Below are 22199 nucleotides of genomic sequence, written 5' to 3' on the forward strand. Positions count from 1 at the left end.
ATATATCCATGTGGATAGAACACCTTCATATTCTTATGATGGAGGCAACTTCAATGAGGTTGAAGGCTGAAGTCCTCTAGACTGTGGTTGGTTGTGCCCCCTGATCACAGTTGAGTATATTGTACTAACCCTAAAATGTTTTGAGCCAGCTTCCTCGGTCCTTGCATAGTTTTATTGACTGACAGTGGGAGAATGGATCAAGTGTAAATCGTTCTGCATAGTCCACAAATCAGTTATGGAAGCAGATTATCTTCTTTGTCCTCGAGTATTAAACTCCATCAACCTTCACAGGAATTATTATAGAGCAGGCTGGTATTCGCCAGCAATAAATTTAGAGTCATTCGACAAGCTTGCTGATGGCTGCAGCAAAACTGAGGGATATTCTTTTAGTTCAGCCTCACCAAAAACTAAGCCTTCTTAAGTTTTGAAAGGTTGTGAAAATGAATTGATGTCCACAGTAACTTTCTAGTAGTTAGATTATTTTGTTTCTTAACGTCGTGATACCAGCGGGCAAACCAAAGCACTTCAACAAACACCCAGATACAAATGCATCCAGCACAACTCCAAGTAGGAGATGATTCTACATAGCTCATGCCATTCGACCGATCTTCTGAGTTCCGGACTCGGGGAATCTCTGCTTGGCTTGGGTGAGAGCATGTGTTTCTCAGTGTCTCACAATATCAGTGCTGTTCTAAAAAAGAAAGTAGTTTGCTTGGTTTCGACCTGAAACTCTGCAACGGACACTCTCAAATGAATTAGCACATTAGTTTAGCGAAGCTGTGACTTAAATTTGCACTAACATAAATTGTGATGCTGCACTGAGACCATTGGAGTGTGGACCTCACGCCCAATCAGAGGAAAGATGGAAAACATTAGAGAATAAATAATGGCAATTAGCAAGATGACATTGATGGAATGTGTTTAATGTTGTGATATATTACATTGCACTGTACACACTGCATTCAAGTCTAATCACTTGATAATGCATTCAGGTCTAATCACTTGATAATTTAACTAATTTGCATCCTGATATAGGACAGGGCTCCCATATGCGGATATTAGCATTAAGATACCAGTAAAACAGTATGCAGTCTTTGCTGCTGGGTCTTTAGCTCATAGAGCTTATCCTGCAGAAAAGTACCACATAGACCACTTTTTGGTAGGCACCACAAGATTTTTTTAAACAACTTAATGATCATGTCATGTAACATAGGGGTATCTAAGAGTTAAGGGATCGGTAAAGATAGATAAGTGAAACAGATTGTAGAGTTAAAGGAAGGTAAGGACTTTTTAGGATTCAGGAGTGGGTAGAGGTGAACTAGGTAAGGAGCTTAAAAAAGGTGGGTTGGGACTACTGTCATCCACAAAAAAGAAAGAAACATTTAAATAAATACATATTGCATACATTATATATGTACTTCAGGATCTTGTTCGTGCTATATAAAACTTTATACATAAAATAAATAAATGTAATATATATGTATATATATATTTATATAGTATATGCAAATAAGTATATACAGAAGCACATATATATATTTCCACTCAAACACACACATAGGCACACAAACACACAATTATGTAATACATAGAGAGAGAAGGAGAGAGGAATATTAGACAATACAACTACATTGTGCGGTTAAGGCATGTGTTGTAAAGTCCTTGGTGATATCACAACACTTTGCAAAAGTCAACACATTAATGCCTGTAGGGTAAGTGCATGCAAAGTAAAGTCCCACATTGTAACGTCTGATTTTCCAGTAGAACAGTATAGTGGTCAGATGTTATTATCTTCTAATATAAAGCTGGTGATCATGACTCTGATATGTCTTCTTCTGATGCCTAATCTACCTTCTTTGATTAATGCTTTAGCTTCCTCACTAGTTAGTGATAGCTCTTCTTCTTGTAACTTACCAAGATAGTATGTTCAGATATCTGTGTTGGTGCATACATTACCTAGGTTTACAGGTTTTGATCACTTCCGTTCCACTTTGACAGCTGTGCTTAGTGGTCTTGGTGGACTAGTGGATACTAAGACTAACCTTGTTTTTGATACAATACTCAATAGACAGACAAACAGATGAACTGATTGTGATAAACACTATAATGATAGTACTTGAGTGCGGACCGGTTTAAAGGACAATCCGGCATTTCCTAAAGGGCTGGTCTAACATGTCTGTGTATGGGCCATTCTATGGCATTTGTGGGCCTGTTTTATAGTCTGGTGGGGTGTTTTTGTTTCTCTGGTATTACTATAAACGTTGCCTGCAACAAGCACAAATCAATGCAGTCGCCCATATCTTTCAGTACACATATGCAGCTTCTCTTTACAAGTTCAAAATTGCCCTGATTTGCAAATTTAGGCCACATTTCTACCAATCTGATTTACCAATGGTCGCCACTTTTTTTTTGCAGCCTGAGTCTATTTTCTGTCCCAGTCCAACCCTGGTTAGTAGTCCTCGTTGATTATACTGAATATAAATTCTTTGGTTTTCAAACAATTTGTCATGTACCACAAAATTTGAGCTGAAATTTGCTCGAGAGAGAGGCTCTAATTCCGGCTTCTTCGGACTCCTATGCAAAAGGGGTTCTCCACAAAGAGTTGATAATTATTTGGTACAATTTATGTATTGCAGAAAGTCGGAGATGTGTTAACAAGTTTTTTAGATAATTCCTTCTCGTATGCTGGATTAGTTAAATATATCCTGAAGAAAAATTGCTAAAGATTTGCAAATGACTATGAAATGTAAGCATACAATGAAAAAGTAGTTTGCATTTGCATCATTTTTGTAAACTCATGAAAAATCATGTAAAATTGTCCATAAGTTCCCAAAATACAAAACCAGATTTTGGTACTACGTTTTGTCTTGAAATACATCCTTGCATCTATTTTGGATTTGGCGATGAATTTCATGGTAGAAAAATAGCTCCAAAGACACGAGCTGCAGCACCTTGCACTATGTTCATTCGCACTGTTCCAGTGTACTCAAACTTAATTCTTGCATTGAATTGAGGAGCATAATTACATGAAGTACGGTAATTTCTGGAATTTTTGTATTAAGCATAATGTGAAATTACCCAAATTGCACAAGATTATCCTGGTGTAATGACAATTGCACCAGGGTCTAGTTTTAATTGAACAGCTATGTATATTCTCTACTGATTCCTCTAGTGATGCAGGTATCATACATAAAAAAAAAGAACTTAGCATAGTGTCTGAAGGAGTATCTTTAGTAAAGTAAAGTTATGATCGGGCCTGGTGTTCGCCCATTCATATGCTAAAAATGTGTTCTATTGAAGTTTTTGATACCGTAATTTTGAGACCATTATGGCCTTGTGTGTCCAGTTCAACCATAGAATATTTTCTAATCTAAAAAGAGATGATATTCGTCTTCAAAGCATCCAAACAACATTCATATTGTTCTAATAAGTCCCAATATTGCCCTAATAAGTTATATGGGAGATGGTTTAAGGTCTTTTCTAATCCCTCTCTTTAAATAGTTTTATGTTAGTAGCTTCGGGTCCTGTTTTTGAAAAGGAAAATGTTTCTTTCTGTCCATATAAAAAATTCTATAGATTTATCTCGTAACTTATTGAAAATTGCACTTTTGGATGCCAATGGTACTATTTTGTAAATCTATGTTTGAATATTTGCAGACATGAGTTACTAAGGATGCATTACTTCCTCTAGAGCAATATGGCTTTCAGAGCACTGCCCTATTTTGTACAATATCTCACTGATACATATGCTTTTGGATACATAGAATTTTACAAAGAGGTAGCCAGTTTACACTGCCTGTTATACATTCTTTACGTCAAGTAACACGATAAACTGGGATGGTTCTGGTATTACCACTGGGTTATTTAAACTGCTGATTGCCAAAACATAGATACATAGAGCAGTGTTTTGATGGGTTCAGATAAAGGCTTGACCACCGTATTGATACATGGAATGGATAGAAACAGAGGTGTTTCCTTGAACCCCTACCTTGTCTTTAAATTGTTTGATTTCCCCAAATGATTCAAGGTGTTGAAAAGGTCCCCCCAAGTTTGGAAATTTGAGTATTCCATACATTATTAAATGTGCATAGTATTATCTTTTTTGACTTAACACCCACTGGGCACCAGCAAAGCCTTAGTAGTTTGGAGACTTTTCTTAAAAGTAAATCTACATAAAAGTAAAGCATTACTTTTCTTAAATATCAAAAATCTTTACTTTTCAGTTAGAGTTTCAATAATAAGACAACAGAGCGCGTCAAGCACTGTAGTTTCCGTAGTATAGTTCCTTTTTGGAATAGTTCTGCATTAACTCATAGATAGGGTTAACGCATGTCTACAGTGCAATAAGAAAGAAGCAATTCTACTGTTTTTTTAATATCTTGGAGATGAAGGTACTCTAGATCTTTCTCTTGTGAGTAAGATTGTAGCCTATGATAAATTAGTGCTTTTAAAAGAAATAAAAAGAAATATCTCATAAAGGCAGTTCATTTTGAGGAAGAACCTTCCTGTACAAGCCTTGCACTTAGAGGCTGTTTGAAAAGCGTTTGTTATAAATCTCTTAGGCAGCTGCAATTAAATTTCACTAGCGGTTCAATAGGACGCTATATTAGGCCTGACCAATCATTAGGCCAGATATGTATTCACATTTTGTCACACCTGGTGCACTAGACCAGTCAAACATCACGTCTAGAGCTATGATTCTATCGAGTATGGTTAGTTAGGTGAAGTATGTTTAAAACTCATTTCACATACTGTACATATATCGTTGTGGTTGAATTAGAAGGTTTTAAAAGAAAACAACAGTTTTTACTAATACTGTGTAAACATGCTTTGGAGAGACCTTTTCTTACTATGAGAAATGGTGGTTTGCAGTTGAAATGTATCAAATTTAGGGGCTGATTTCGAAGTCGGACAGACCTGAATCTGTCCGACATTGATCTGGAACTGGGGCCGACCAACCTCTTGTAGGCGGTCCCAAACCAGCAATTAGGATGCAAACAAATGCTGTTCGGTCCAAATCCAATTCTTTACAATAGGAGCATGCATTCCGACCAGAATGCATGCTCTCATTGTAAAGAGCTGAGGTGCAGTTCATCTCTGCACACCATGGCAGGCACCTCAATGTGCCAGGAACCAGGTGCATGGGATCCAGAGGCCTTGCACCCATGGGGGCCCTGCTGGGGGCCTCAAAGTTCATTTCCCACAGCCTTCATGTGTCGGAAAGGCCACACAGGATGGCTGTCGGAATCTGACATTCTAATCCCTCGGGCGAAGAGAGCCGCCCTAGGGATTACAGGCGGCTTTCCAAATGGCAGACGGGCTTTCTGCGCCCATTGTAAGCCATTCAGAAATCCTGTTTGGATTCCTTTCTGGCCGACTCCATCAAAATGGATTGGTCGAAAATAAATCCAAACAGGAGATTCCGATGCATAGGAACGGCTCCGACCAAGGGTCAGAGCCATTTCTTACGGCATCATAATCGACCCCTTAGATGAGAACAAAATAAACAGATCAATGTGTTTGCCCTTTGTGAGCTAAAGGCCCTCATGGTCTGAATCATGCTTCATTTAATTTTTTATTTTTCAGTTTTATGGATTGTCGGCTTTATGCCTTTTTTGAATTTGTCGACTTCCTGCAGACATTATGTGAGCAAATAAATATTTGAATTCTATTGAAAAGAGTTTTCACAATACTGCTCCTGAAATAATTTGCAAGCTTAAGTTTGTCCCACAATCACATTAACAGTGTGTACATGAAGACAGACCAGTGGTTGAATGGACATTCATCCTAAACCCTTCTCACCCACCCACTCTGTATTCATCTAGAGAGAGATAAAGATAGACTCCCACTAAAATAGTCATGCATTCCCTACAACACTAGAGGAACCATTGAAGGAAGAGCCACCATTTTCAGATACTTGTCTAATAAACAGGCCTCCCACCTTGGTCTGTATAAGACATTTCAGACAAAAACAGTATATTTAAAGTTCATAAATACTGAAAATCCTTTTGGTTACAGAGAGGGTACAACTCCACAGAATTACCAAGGCTTTCACAGCTAAAAATTGGCATCAATGGTTGATGTACCTTCAGAAATTGCAATACACCCGAGGGTTCAAATTCTCACAAGGCTGATCAGTCATTCATACCTATGAGGTGGATGCATGGAAAACTGTTGAGTTAATTATAGTCATATAACAGAGCAAATTCTGCAGAAACAAACTCTATGTAAAATTCAAAATATTATTGCATGAGGGATCATTATATAGGGCAAGGTGGCCAAATTCCACTAGTTTACCCAAGACCCACAAATAACCATGCCTGTATATGTGGGTTGTTTAGTTACCATAAATTACTCATGCCAGGCTTTCTGACTTTTCTAATGTCGTGATGGAGCATTGAAAAATAAGAAAGATTTAGTGATGCTTAATTCTAACAGTGATTAATTGATTGATTGATAACAGTGATCTGAAATAAAGTGGAGCATCTTACTCTAGGATAAATACATTTTATAACATCTCTGTCCTTAGGCGTCAGAACTTACTGTGGTGAAGTATGGGAAGCATTTCAAAAGGTTATTAAACTTTAAAATGTTACGAAAAATATTTTTGTTAGTTTTATATATTATTTTTATATTTATATTTGGAATGCAGAACAAAAGAATTGCAATGTTACATCACTGTTACTTTAGTTCTAAGTTAAAATTTTCATTAATTTAAATATTGTAAATTAAATTAAATTAAAACATATGCATGAATAATTATTGCATGTAATGTATAGAATAAATTAAAAGTAATTTTATTTTATTTTATTAAAATTTTATCTAACATTCAATTTTAAATATAAGAAAAGTTGTTAAAATATTTTAAAACAAAATGATAAACATGTAGACTATTTTGATATTTTCCTTAACAAAACAATATATTTGTTTGTAGTGTAACTATTTTAAATATTTAGAAGTAAATTAACAGCCTTTACTATGGGTTTTATTTAAAGCCCCTATATTAATTATTGTCTATGGGAGTGTGTTGCAATACCAGTGGTTGGCCATATGTGGTGCTGGATTTACAACAATTCTGAGCTGGAATAAATTACTACTGTTTTAGGTCCCATTGTGGCTATAGTAATACCCTCCTTAACACCCCCTTAACCTTTCCTTATTACAGGAGCCCTTCTTTTGAGCGTGATTCAGGTCTCAAATAGACTTTTGAAGATTCTACCCCTCCCTCTCAACACCTTGCCTCACCATCTCTTGCCCCTCCAGCCCTTGGCATCCATACATCTTCTCCGAAAAGAACTAAAAGTGTAGTTGCTATGTAGGATAAGGAATTTAGGGCTGATTTAGACTTTGGCGGACGAGTTACTCTGTCACAAACATGACAGATATCCTGTCTATCGTATTGCAAGTGCCATGAGATATAATGCTTTTGTAATTCAGGGGGGCTGAATATTGTCACGTTTGTGATGGAGTAATTCATCTACCGCACTTAATCCCTCCCTTAATCTTGAGGCTAACTTCAGATTAGCGGTCCACTTGCCCTACCTCTCTGTAAGGTAGTTAAATCAAACACTGCCATTTATTGACACCTCTGCACTTGAAATCTAATTATGGAAGCTCATTAATGGGAAGTCTCTCTGAGTGAGTGCCAAACTGGCTGACAACAACGTGGCAGGGCTGGGATTGAATCTACGGAAATGTGACTACAGGAGACCTAAACCACCTTTACTGCCTGTCAGTGTCTAACCATGCTATTTTCAAATTGCCTTGCTTGTTATATAAATGCATCAATGGAACTTTATGGGTATCTGGCTAGCAGTACACATAATCTTAGATCAGGCAAACTTGTTCTGAAAAGAGAACTCGATCTGTAGAAAGGAGATCACAGATTTTTTAGGGCAATGCCCCAGCCACTGGGGGTGACCTGTGGAGTTGTGCACGGACCTAGAGGGGGGGGGGGGGGGGGGGGGATACTGTGTTTAGCAATAACTTATGATTGGAAGTATGAGGGGCACTGTCCCCCGGTGGTAGTGAGAGAGAGAATCTGATGAGGAGGTCAAGGGGGTAGGGGCGCCAAAAATGATTGTCGCATCGGGAGCCATCATCGATAAAACCGGCCCTGGAGGTGGAGGTTATAGAATGGACATTAAAATAAAACCATAATGTAAAGTTTTAGAAAGTCTATTGAAAAGGTCCTCTATAATTACTATGCTTTTTTAAGTAAAGCTACTGTTTCACTTCTTTAGCTATAAAAGATTTACAGTCTAAAAGAAAGAGTTGTTAATCAGATGCTGCTGGCTCTAAAAGACAATTAAGTTTGCTATTTGCTCGCAGCAGATAAATAAACGTTGTTTTTTTCATGAAGAATGCTTATTGCTATACGCACTTTGCTACGAGGGGGCAGCAGCATGTTTCAATGGCAGTGCCTTCTTTCAAGTCATTCAGTCACTAATAAAAAGAATGTTTGCAAACAAGCTTTTCTTTAAGCCGGCCAAAGCCCTCTGGCACCTGCTGTGGTTATACAAACATTAAATATAAATGCAATTCAGTTCCTTCTGTTTGGAAACGTTGTTTCAAAGGAAAATATTAATTTTACAAAGGCTGACCTAGTATCGATTATACGACAGTACATTATCGCATGGGCGGCCTCACTAAATGGCTGTTTGTTCTTTTCCGGGGTTGTGCCTTGCAAATCTTTTCACCACTATTTCATATTATTGATTTTCTCCAGTAAATTCTGAGGCCAACTGAGCCCCCTAGCATTACTTGATCTTTGCTCCCACTGCTCTATGTTCCCACTGCCCAGTCACTACTGGAGAAAGTAATCAGCAGTGTTTTAAGTGCGATGCAAAACGTGGATTGTTTCTAAAAGAAACAGCTAAAGTAGCTAAAGTAGCTAAACTATAGATCCTTTCACGATTGTTAAGGATATGGCTCATATCATGCGAAGTAAAATCCTGTGCTTCACACAGCATGGCACCTGACCATGTGTGAGCCTCTATTTATGTTTTCTTTTCTAACATCCATACACTTAACAATACAATAAACATGAGCTTAAAACAAGCCAAACCTACTGTATTTGCCAATGCTTGTTATCGGTTTCAGATAACTGAATAACACCATCACAGATTTTTCTACGAATAATCAGAATTGAAAAATGTTCAATTCTGAAAACACGAGACTTTGAATTAAATGGTGCTAATGTTTGTAGAAGGAGTAGTGTTCTGGGTGAGTCATTCACTCCTGTTCTCCCATATCCATCACTTTCCTCCTCACTCTGTCACTCTGTTAAACATGTAATGCCTTTTATCCCCACATCTTTCTTAAATCCTCCATCTGCATATTTTGTATACCATCTCCTTCCACTTCATCACTGTGTTTTCACTCTGTCCTTCTACATTTACTTAATTCTGTCACCCCCCCTTCACATGTACCTCCTTCACACACTTTCTTGCTTGTAGCCCTGAATGATGATCTGCTGACCAAGCTCCAGATTCTTCAGAACACGGCGGCGAGGCTGGTCCTTGATCTCCCTCGGAGAGCTCCATCTGCCCCGAATCTTCGGACCCTCCACTGGCTTCCAATTCGTCAAAGATGCCAATTTAAAATTCTAAGTCTTGTTCATAAGTCAATGAATGGGGTTGGTCCTCATTACCTTAAAAATAAACTTAATTGGTACTTACCTGGTAGAACTTTAAGGTCATGCTCCAAACCATATCTTGTTCAGCCCCGTATCCGAACCTCACATAATGGAGGTCGCGCCTTTTCATACCTGGCCCCTTCACTATGGAACAAACTACCCGAACACATCTCCTCCACTACTGACCACAAATGTTTCCGCAAGAAACTTAAAACTTGGCTTTTTCCTTAGCAGCATCTAGTCGTGGACTGTTGGCTGATCTACTGTTTTCATTTGCTGCGAGCGCCATGAGACCTTACTGTGATTTGTGCACTATATTAGAACGTTTGACATTTGACATTCACATAAAATGGTAATTACAGTGAGGACATATGTCACCACTGGTGTGTGCCTTCTGCAGAGAGACCAACGATTGATGAGTGTGTAGTCTGAATATTGGTATGACCCGCTGACAGGCACTGTGAGAAACTCTCACTCCCTTCAGCAAACATGCCCCGTCATGAACACCCATCATGAACACCCATCAACAATTGTATTGTATTGTATTGTAATTACATTTATATAGCGCTTACTACCCCTGACGAGGCATCAACACGCTTTTTCAGTGAGTAGAACCCTACTCTGGTACCCATAGAGGATTAGTGTTGAAATAGTATAGTAAAACATGCAAGTACATTTTAAGTGGTGGATAGGTTAGTCAGTTATTTGGATTTGGGATGATAGCAGAAGGATAGAGGAGGAGAAAAGGTTTGTATTTGTATAGCGCTTGTTACAACTGATGGGGTGTTAAAGCACGCTACTCCGGAAGCCCATAAAGGATTAGTGGTGAATTAATATGGTGAAATATGAAAGTAATTTCCGTGGTGGATATTAGTCAGTTATTTGGAGTGGGAAGTAAAGCGGACGGATAAAAGGGGAAGAAAGGTTGCATTCATGTAGCACTTGTTACCCCTGATCAGTGTTGAAGCACTTTTCTGTAGGCACTGTTTACAGTATACATAATGCAAGTGTCATAAGATGAATGAAAAAAACTACAAAAACACAATATCTGGAAAAAACAAATACTCAGGGAATTTAAGATGAAATAAAAATATGAAATTAAAGAGTGGCTTAATCGCTGATGTGGATTAGCATACAGGTTTTTTATTGTCATTATTGCAACATTATGCAGCGTTTTGCCTATGAGAAAAAGGACAAGAATAGAGGGCTAGGTAGTGACCCCTTTCAAAGTTCATTTTTAATTACTACAGGGTTTGTTCTGTGAGAAGGCTAAACTTGAAACCTTGGTCACCAGTAGACTAGTTTGAATGTTACTGATCTGAATGAGTGATCGAATACCATGTGGGTATATTGGAAGGCAGCGGTTACATTTTCGTAAATTATGCTGTATTCAGCCCCTGTGGTCTGTTTTGCAGTCACAGTGACTAAGGGGCCTATTAGGAAGGCGGACGGACCACCCCAGAGGAGGAGGCGGCGAGGGTAGAATTCTACCCTTCTTAGGGAGAAGGCATATACACACTGGTAAACCCGGTAGAAGTTTAAAAGATCCTCGGCATCACAAAATGGATGCTGCTGCCACAGACACGAGTCTTACCTCCTGCTGCTGGACGAAACTCTGGCAGGGGAGGCCTGGACAATAGGTTTCCTGTCCAGATAGGTGCCAGCACCTCCCCAGACAGGATTTTTTTTTTTTTTTGCACCACCCAGTAGTTACAAAGCAGTAGTAGACATTGAAGATATCGTACAATAGCTTAACATATCAGATGGGAATACATTCTGTAATTTATGCAGATAATGTAACACCATTTCAACTCAGTATCACGGCAAACAAGAACCAGTTGTTCGAAATTCCCTACACTCCCGCTAGGACCCCCATCATCATCCGTGTATTATGCCTATGTCATATGAGTTGCGTTTATTTTGTTCGTTTGCGGGTACAATCCTATAGATCAGTCTGCTTCTTCGGTCTCTGAGATCGCCTGTAAATACTGAACCAGTGGTTCCCAGAAATCTCTGGGCCTCGAGGCTTGTGGAATGTCTTCAGCGTACGTCTCTAGCGTTGCCTTACAGTAAGACATATCTGTAATCCAATCTTTTAGACTAGGGGCTCTTTTACTTTCCCATCTCATTGCTATGTGTCTCTTAGCTAGCAATAGTGCGACTGCCAAGAATTTTCTATGTCTGGCGTATTTAAGATTCCTGACTGCTAGAATGCGCACCAAGGGGGTGTTAGGTATCTGTTGCGATAACATCTCAGTGAGTGCATTAGTGACTTCACTCCAGTAGATCTGCAACCAAGGGCATGCCCATGACATATGCAAAAAGTCAGCTCTTGGTGCCTTGCACCTTTAGCAGTTGTCCGACTCCCTAAGGCCTAGTCTGTGTAGTTTAGCAGGCATGTAAGATATTTGGTAAATAAATTTGAAGTGAATAATGCGCAAGTTACAGTTGGATGTGAGTAATGCGAGTTGTGTGCAACTGTAATTCCAGTTATGTTGCGCTATTGTCTCACCCAATGTTGTTTCCCACCTTTGCACCGCCATATTAGGTTTCTCGGCCTGTTACTCTTGAGCCGCATTGTACAGGCGAGTCACTAAGTTTCTCCGGTTAGGGGCTGTTAGCAGTATCTGTAATGTGTTTAATTGCGGGGGCTCATTTGGAAATGTATTGTATAATGCCCTAATCCCGGAGCATAGTCGTAAGTAAACAAATTTCTTCATTGGAGTTTGATGGGCGCAAAGTAAGGGGTCTGTCAAGTTAATGAATTTATTATGTGGGAATATCGTTCCCATAGTGGTCAAACCCATCTCTGTCAACAAGTCTTGCATTTATTTTTCTTGTGTTACAGTGAGATTAGGATGTCTCACCGTAGGCAGCGCTCTCGCATAGACTGGGAGTCTGTGTGCTCTATGAGCTGGTGTGTGCCACGCCCTAGAAGTGCATTGGGCTGTTTGTATCTTGTTTTGTGATGTGTGTTTCGTCGGATCTGATATTAATGCAGTCAATGGCTTGGGATGTACACTGTCTTTTCCACAGCTATGTGTGGGGTAAATGCATGGTGTTTCATCCAGAAATATGTGTGTTGTGCCTGTGCACAAAGGAAGTATACTTGAAAGTCCGGTCCCTCGAATCCCCCTGAATGGTAAGGTTGTGTCAGTGTCTTCCAGCCAATTCTGGCTTGTTTGCTAGCCCATGTCAGTCGTTGCAAGATGGAGCGTAGTCTAATAAAGAAGGCCTTTGTTAGCCATATTGGTATGTTCCAGAAAAGGTACAGGAACCTGGGTAGTATACTCATTTTTTGTAGAGCTATTCTATCTGTCATGGAGAGAGGCATTTTTATCCATTTATCCACCTGCTCTTCCAGTCTCACCATCGCCCTTCCATAGTTCTCTCTGATTACCAATTCTGGTTCACGATGAATCCAGCCTCCCAGGTATTTGAATGGTTCCGTCCGCCATTTTAGAGGGTATTCCAAAACTGGTTCTGGAGTGTCGGCAGTGAGGGGGATCACTACAGATTTGTCCCAATTTATTTGAAGACCTGCATATTGTTCATGTTTGACATATTCCCTAATAAGAGGGTTAAGGCTTCTATCGGGGTGCGTAGTATAAAGGACCATGTCGTCGGCGTACAGTAAAATTCCAATGGGGCGGAGGTCGAACTGTAAGGCCGCCTCAGAGTGTGTCTGTCTAATTTTCAGGCCAGTGGTTCCAGGATGAGGGCAAATAGAATTGGTGACAACGGGCAGCCCTGTCTGATGCCTTGTGTGATCTCTATCGGGTCTGATGTGTTCCCGTTTTTTTTTAACCGTGCTCTAGGCGAGGTGTATAATAGTGAGATCCATTTGAGGAATGGTTCCGGGAACCCCATTGTACGAAGTGTGACAAACATAAAACTCCTCTCCACTGTCTCAAGTGCTTTTGCAGCATCCAATAGTGCAGCAGCCGCTGGAATGTCCGGATCAATGTGATGGTATAGCGCAAAAATGGTGTCTATGTTATGAGCGGTAGATCCCGTTGGCATAAAGCCTGCCTGGTCCGGCAATACCATATTGCACAGTAACAGTTGTATTCTATTTGCAATTATTTTCTCCAGAATCTTGTTGTCTATATTTATCAAGCATAATAGTCTGTATGACTCACACTCCGTAGGATCCTTTCCCTGTTTTAGGAGTGCTATCAGGAGCGCCTCGCTAAGTGAGGTCGGAAGTGTGCCCTCTTCGTAAGCTTCCTCAAGCATTTCTGCAAAATGTGGGATCAGCAACTCACTAAATTCTTTATAAAATTCCCCAGGGAGTCCATCTAATCCCGGTGCTTTATTGTTAGGGAGGGATTTAATGGCATCTACAATTTCGTCTTTAGTAATGTGATGGCAAAAATACTTCCGATGTGTATCGGACAGCCATGCTACTGCTATGTCTCCCAGATATTCCTGTATGTCCGACTCAGTGGCCTTCGTCTGAGTAGTGTATAGGTGAGTGTAGTAAGTGGTGAAGCATTTTAGAATAGCTGGGGTGTCAAGTACCAATTGACGCTGGACGTTGTGGAGCTATGTAATGTACGCCATTGTGTGGGTAAGTTTAATTTTATATGATTGCGCCGTTCCAGGTTTCCCACCCTCCCCGTAAGTCCTAGCTGTGTATTTGCGCGAGATGTATTTTACCTCGTCATCTGCAAGCTCATTGTATTTATCAATCTGTGTCCTAATTTCGGCTAGCAATGAGTTGTCGTTGGTGTCTTTGAACTCACGTTCCAGTCTATTAATGTTGGTTTCTACTCTCTCCAGTTGTTTTTGAATATCTTTGAGTATGCCTGCCTGTTTACTAATGCAATGGCCCCTTATTGTGACTTTGAAAGCCTCCCAGAGTGTCTTTATGCTTTTTACCGAACCATAGTTGTGTTAAAAAAATATCTATGATCGCCTAGTGCGATTGCTCCCAGAATACCTGGTCCTGAAGCGCTGTTTGTCTCAATCACGTGAATTGTCATGGGGTGTGTGTCGGGATTTCCAGTTTGAGACGCACTGGAGCATGATCGGAGAGTGTTTTGGGTAAGTGGTTGATATCAGTGGCCCAGGTGCATACCTCTTGGGATACCAGCCAGTAATCCAGCCTGGACCACTTGCTGTGTATCAGGGAGAAACATGTGCCTTCCTTTCGTTCTGGGTGTCTTAACCTCCCTATATCTACCAAGTCCCAATCCTCCATTCCGTCCCTCAGTACCTTCGCCAATTGTTTACCATATATATCATTGCCAGTCGATCTATCCTGTGCGGGGTCCAGACAGGTATTGAAATCCCCTCCCCATACTATGGCTGTGGGTTGGAAGTCCTGCAGTTGCGTCCATATTTGTGCGTAAAAAGAGGGGTCGTCGGTATTCGGGCCGTATACATTTACTATTGTTAATACAGTGCCTCCAAAACATCCCTTCACTATAATGTATCGCCCTTGGTTGTCTTTTACGGATTTATTAATGGTGAAAGGTGTATTGCATTTAACCAAGAGTAGGACCCCCCTGGCGTATGAGGAGTTGGACGATGCCAGTCTAAATACTGCCCATCTGGCACCCACCTGTTTCTCCCTGAGGTCGGTCAGGTGTGTTTCTTGCATGCAAGCCACATCCACCTTGTAGCTATCCGAATAAGCCAGGACTTTACAAATTTTCTGCGGGTTATGAAGGCCTCTTACGTTCCATGACAGGAACATTAGCGTCCATAGTGACGCGTGGTGTCAGTTCTCTGCCGTATCCCTGTCATTTGAACGGTGAAAGTGTCTAAGGTGTTTCCTAGTGTCGTCCATGAGATTGTCCACTGTTTTGCTACTGGTCAGCTTTTTCTCGGTTAGTCCCCCCCACCCCATCCACTCTTCCCTTGCCAGCGGAAACATTCCCAACAGCAACATACAACAGTTACCACAGAAGTATAGAAAAAAAAGAAACATAAAAAAATAACAGAAAGAAAGTATGTGTGGTTTACACGTAGGGGTCGGAGCTGCCATCCCGTTTCTTGTGGCAAAGGTTACATGGGTGAACACCCTAGCTTCATATATATTACAGAACTAAACATCATACAATCATCTTAGATGTGAGTTTTAAATAATCCCCTCACTTCCACTTCCAGCAGACCAGCAATTGCAAAGGCTATACATGGGTTAGAGCAACCCCGTAAACCACAACCACAAAAATTGACTGTCAACTTATCTGATCCTGCATAGTGTAGACCGCATTGTAGTCAATCGTATCTTGGGGTTTTGCCATGGGTGGCTTTCGAAAAGTAGACCCACATCTGTCAGTGCACAAATGTCCCATTATAGTGTCTAACGAAAAGTCCATGATATATTGTTCATTCAACATCTGAGGTGGTAGACTGTTCCCCATGCTCTCCCCATGGCGATCGTCTCCATATGTTCGCCTGGTCTTTCCGCTGAATGAATTTAAGCACTTCCTGTGGTTCATTGTATATTCATTGTCTTCCCGTCTTCTGTGATTTTGAGTCTGGCCGGGTATAGCATAGCATATGGAATCTTGAGGTCTCTCAATTTCTGTTTCGCTGTTGTGAACTTTTTCCACGCCTCTTGCACAGACGCAGTGAAGTCTGGATAGAGGGAAATGTCCATACCTTCATAAGACAAATTGCCCAGCTCCCTGGCCTTTTGGAGCGCTGCATCTCTGTCTCTATAGTTTAAGATTTTTGCTATGATCAGCCGTGGTCTGGAGCCAGTCAGTGGTTTCGGCCATAATTATCTTTGCACTCTCTCGACTATAAAGATGTCTGAAAAGGTGTCTCTCTCCAGCATGGAGATGAGCAGCTGTTCCACGTAGGGTTCCTTCGGCCCTGTATTTGCCTCTAAGTTCTTGGCCTTTTTCCTTTATCGTCTCTAGTTGCTTTTCCAATTTGGTTTGTTTTGCTTCTAAATCCACTTGTCTGTCTTCAGCTTCAGAGATCCCACGCTCCGCCATGTCTATTCTTTCTGTGTGCTTGTCGAGGCGTTCGGACATTCTATCTACTCTGTATGTTAATGAGTCAATTTTACCATCTATGTTTGACAGTGCGGCTTGGATCGTGGAGAACATGGTTTGTATATCGTCATTTGTCACTGCTCCCGGAGTTGGTTTCCCCGGTGGCTGCTCTCTGGGACTGTTTTCTTGTGACTTCTTTGCCTGTTCAAAATGTATTTTTGGTTGGGAGTGATCTGTCTTGCCCATGGTTGAGGCACGTATCGGTTCAGCCCACAGTTCCACACGCTGTGGTATTGCCGGGGTGTGTCGGTGTCAATTATTCCAGGCCGGTCTCTCCTACGATGCCACGGGTATCCGCGTCCAAGCAGCGTGCATTGGACGCTAGAAGCGATCAGCATCAGATGTAATGCCGCTTCAGGGCGCGAGACTCCTGTGTAGGTGTGGGCTCCGTTCCCTGATGGGGATGCAGGCGAGGGGTCACGCTGTTAGTTCTAGAAGAGTGTGTCTTTCCAGCCCTGGCCACTCTGTGGATGTCACTGCCTAAGCTACCGACCTTGAGAAGCGTGATGCAGGCAGAGTTTCTCCGGTGGCCCTCTGTGCCGTCCACAGGGTCTCTACAGTCCCGCCACCTTACTACGGTCTTCTGCCAGTCTGGGGCCCTCGCGCTTTGTATAGCATTCTGTGTGATCAGGCTGTCTTGTATTTCGCTCCCAGCGTCACGTTGTCTGTGCCACAAGCAGGCGCTACAGTAAGGCCGGGTCACGTACCTCACTGTGTGCCCTCACGCCCACCAGCTGGCTTCACTCATCCCGTGCGGGCCCTCTCCTTTTTTGTTGACTGTGTGTGGGGGTCCCCATCGCGCTCTCCAATCACCTCCTCATCTCCAAACAGGGACCGCAGCGTCGGCCCTGTGACATGCAGCGGGCTCCCGAGCAATGTGGCCCCAGGGTGCAACTGTCTGCGTGTGTGGCGCAGCTAGCAGGTCCTTCGTGCATCTCCCTGCTGTTCCGGGTCACCGGCAGTGCTCCCCTATGATGCAAAAGTACTTTCACCACCTCGGGACCCCACATCCGTGGGGTCATTGAGGGCCGCCGCGTGCACTCTGCGGGACTCATTTCGCCCGCACCCTGTCCGGCGCTTTAATAATAATGGGCCCTACACCTGGCTCCGTACATCCCGTGCAGGCCCTTGTTATTAAATCCGTATGAGGGGACCGCAACACCATTCACAATTCTCCCCCGTACCTCCGAGGTGAGACCGCAGGGTCCGTCTCAAGGGCGCCGCCAGCACGCAGTTAATTCGGCCTCAGGGTGAAACAGCGAGTGTGATGCAGCTCGTAATATCTACCCTTTGCCGCTCTGTCTCTCCGGGCTGCTGCTCGCACCATTCCATGTTTAAATTCCGCCTTCGCCGCACCGGGTGGAGTCGCCTCCTCGCCGCCGTTGTGTTTCTGCCATTTGGGGACAGTAACGTGCTCACAGCAGGTCTCCTCTCGCACCGCGGCCGCGCTGCGTGCCTTGAGTGCCGGCGGGATTCACTGCTGTGGTCCGCAGCTTACTTTCACTTTCCACAGTTGGGCCGCAGGTCTCTAAGCTTCATTTTCACAGTGTCTCGTTGTTGTTGGGAGCCGGTCTCACCACATTTGTGTTCCGGGGCTTAGAATCTTGAGGTTCGCTGCCGAACCGGACACATTTAGTTCATATCTTCTGGATTATGCAGGATAATCTAGGTGTTCGCGAGGAGCTCGCTCACAAAGCTGCCATCACGCTCCGTGGCAGGCTTTAGTGTATTGGGGCAGACACTGCCTGGGGCACACAAGGTGTCCCATGCATTTCCCAGTTCAAACCGGTTGCTGGGGCACACAGCCCCAGCTCTGACGCGTAACTGGAAAAATGGGAAGGGGTGTAACCACCCCCTCCCCAGGTCCTCCCATAGGTGGGACCCTAGAGTTAGTCCAACCCCTAAACTTTGTATAAGTATAGGAACCCAGTCACTAGGACTTTAGATTACCTTGGATGAAACTCTTAAACATAAATCTATGACCTTCGACATTCCATATCGACTGGTAGACAGAAGAAATCTCCCTTGGGGTCAAGGAGTGACTCCCCTGTTCAAACAGGCACAAAAAAAGCATCTTGCCAGTCTGCATTTTTGAAGCTTCCGCCGGATCCTGAAGAATCCGCGACACAAGATATGGACTTATAGACATCTCCGAGGCTGACACAAGTCCCCAGCGAAGCTGAGACCTGTAGCTATCACGAGAGACGTGGGACCTGAACTCCTGGACATCCTGCACATTTGCTAGTGCATCAACTTCCAGAGCTTTCCTGAAGTTGTGCATTGAGCCAATTGTAGTCCAAGCTATGAGCACATTTTGCATTTAAGATTGTGGGCCTACACTCCCAGAGTGTTCAGTGGGCCCGCTTTCAGCATTTCAGCTTGGGGCACCTTTGCGCTCCATTGTCTGTTGGCTAGTGGGTCCCCACGAAGGAATCTACTTTATTTCTTGGGCTTCACTGGTTGCTCCAGATGTGCCCTGACTCTCCTCCTGAGGGTGTGTCCCACAAACTTTGCTGGTCTGTACCGAAGCCAATCTTGTCATCTTGCATGGGTTGCTGTTGCCAAGGCTTGTTGGGTCCAATCCAGATACTGATGCTGCAGCACTTGACATCCCATGTCAGGTAGCTTGAATCCAGCTCCTGGTTGTCTTCGACACCTCCTGGACCTTGTGGCTGAAGAGTCAAGCTTCACCTACTTCACTTGAAAGCACCAGACATCGGCTGGAATCTTCTTGTCGCCATCCTGGTCACTGGCTAGTGACCCAGACTCTGTCCCCTCTGCTTTCAGGTTCTTCAGATCTCCGATCCACCCTTGGATCCATCCGGACACTTTTCTCCTGGTCGCCTGCAGCACTTCTTTGCAGCTCTCATTGGAATCGACGACGAAACCCGACACGAAAAGACACCTATGCACCCGGCTTCCCTGGGTGAGGTAACACGAGTACTTCGGTGCTCCAGTGGGTCTTGACTCTCAAAGTGTCCGGTACTGAAAGGGCTTTACTGTAGTCCACTCCTAATTGTCCTTAAACTTTAACTTTCGCCTTAGAAGTCAATGGTGATTCGCGGCTTTGTTTAAACACTGTATGCATCCCCCGTGGGTCTCCTGCGTCCCTTCCTTGGGTGGTTCCTGGTTGCCCCAGCGGTTCTACTGGCCCTAGGCCTAACTTCTATCCCTCACGTGGTTCTTATACCACTTTCTTAGTATATGGTTTGTGAAGCCCCTAGGGCAAAATGTATACTGTGCAAATTTACTGTCTGCTATTTAAGTTCATGTATTGTACTTTTGCCTCAAGCCTCATAAAGAGACTAGAGGGGGGTTGTGTTTAGAATAAATACATATATTTCCATATATATACCTGGTGTGGTGCTCTTTCATTTGATCATTCAAGAGATTATAGACTGGTAAAACAAGCTGCTTTACATTCCTTCAAGACTTAGCCTGAAGGCTGCTCTCCACAGCTACCACTAGGATAGCTTTCTATAAAGGTTGTCTAAACCTACCATCAATAAGGGTCGTTTGGACAGGTGCAAGGTGCCCACTAGAATAGTGGACATCATATGCCAGGCCAACTTCTCAAAGGTGTTACAATTTTGAACATGACAAAACCGAGCAGTGTTGCACGCCCTCTCTGTTTTCAATGCTCTTACCAACACCAGTGGTTGACCCTGAAGCGTTGCTCAGTGGTTTTGACTAATACCTCTTTCTACTTTACTGCTTCATTTTTTAAAGCTGAGAGACAATGGTTTACCTACTTCATGACGTTTTCCGTCTCTTAATCTGGCGATCTTTTTAACATACTTTGGAATTACACCTCGGGTAACATTTCTCACAAACATCCTTTGAAAAGAATGAACCTTTTCCCGCAGAGGAATAATTCTGAAAGTTGTATTTTCAGCAACGAAAACAAAATGAGGATGTTTCCATTTGCTACTATTAATAAGTCAGTTTAACTGTCATTTACTAGAATTTTCTCCTGGTAAACACATTTCTGTAAATCATCTCTCTGACTTTGTAATGACGATTCTTTTTTTTCTTAAAATATTTTATGTATGTGTTTTCAATTACACTCCATAAGTTCATTAAATCAGATATAAATATGCTGCATCTAACAAAGAAATATGTGGAAGTAAATGAGTAGTAAAATAAAACAAACACTGGCAAAGGCAACAGGGCTGGCTTTAGTGAGCTAACGCATGCAAACACAGACATTCTAAAGTGCAGTTCACGTATTGCACACAGTGCTGTTTATCACATCAGACTTCATATAGGAGATGCATAGTTGAATGGGATACAAAGAGTGATGATTGAGTGACCCTCACAAACTCCAATGCAAGCACTTTCTGGAAAGCATAAAGGGTGGACCAAACTGCTAATAGCAAGTGTTTAGAGAGTAATAATCCTCTAGGTGGAGAATTGATAAGAATATGTCTTGAATGCCTCCGAGTACTCAAGCCAGACCCAAAAAGGGATGACTGTAAAATGACTAGTTAATCCACTAACAATTTCAAGATAGAGGATCATATATACACATTGTGCCTCTTCCTCTTCACAGAAGTGCTCACAGTGATGTTCAGGAACTCATACCTCAAGTCTAGTCCTCAATGTACAGACGCTTTCTTCTTCCAGTGTCTAAAACATGATAATTCATGTTGATAACTTTGATGCTTTCTATATCAAATGTTAATTGTTTTGCTTTAGACATAAAGCATAATCTTGGTCAGATAACAATTACCTAATTAAGAGACTGGACATACATTTATGAAGTACTCATTAATTGTATTCAATTTCTTTTTTAGCTTACTACTGACTGCAGTTTCCAGTATAGCATGGATATTATTGGCAATTAATAGGTTTCACCCACAGGGTAATTCTTCATAAAATGAATGCTAAAGTTGAAGACTGTCATATGACCAGCTGGGCAAAATGTAATGCTAATATTGACAAATAAGTAATGTATAAAAACAATTCTCATGTCTATTGCCTTTGTATACCCGTCGCTTTCCTCCTCCTCTATGTATTCTTCCTCTAGCTTTTCTTACTGACTGTTCCCATTTATATGTTGTGTGTGTTTGAAGATTGAACTGATGTTGCCATCATGTTCTCTCTGTTCTTCATGTGTGAAGGAAGCTTGCACTTTTGCTCGAAATGTTGCTCTGCACCAGGACTTTCTAGTTTGGTCCTGAGGTATATGAACAGGAAGCTTGCATTGCTATTGCATAGGGTATGTGTGTGCTTTATGTACAACAGGAGCTTGTTGGCTTCTTCTGATGCTGTCGTTTGTTTTATTGAGGGGCACCTTCTGCTGCCACTTGAGCCAGAACTGGTCCAAGACATATTTTGTTGTGTTTTTCTAGTAAGGAAACATAGCACCGTAAGCACCAGCTCTATAACCATCCATATGGATTATGGGACGACTCAATTCCAAAACATGGGTAGGCCCCAACTAGAGCATAAGCAAGTTCATGGTTGCCAATATACTGGATTAATTGCTAAAATGCTGCTCTTTCAATGAGCGGGCATCCAAACAATTGCATTTTCTTTGAATG

Source organism: Lissotriton vulgaris, chromosome 2_1 (assembly GCF_964263255.1).
Source record: "Lissotriton vulgaris chromosome 2_1, aLisVul1.2, whole genome shotgun sequence".
NCBI lineage: Eukaryota > Metazoa > Chordata > Amphibia > Caudata > Salamandridae > Lissotriton > Lissotriton vulgaris.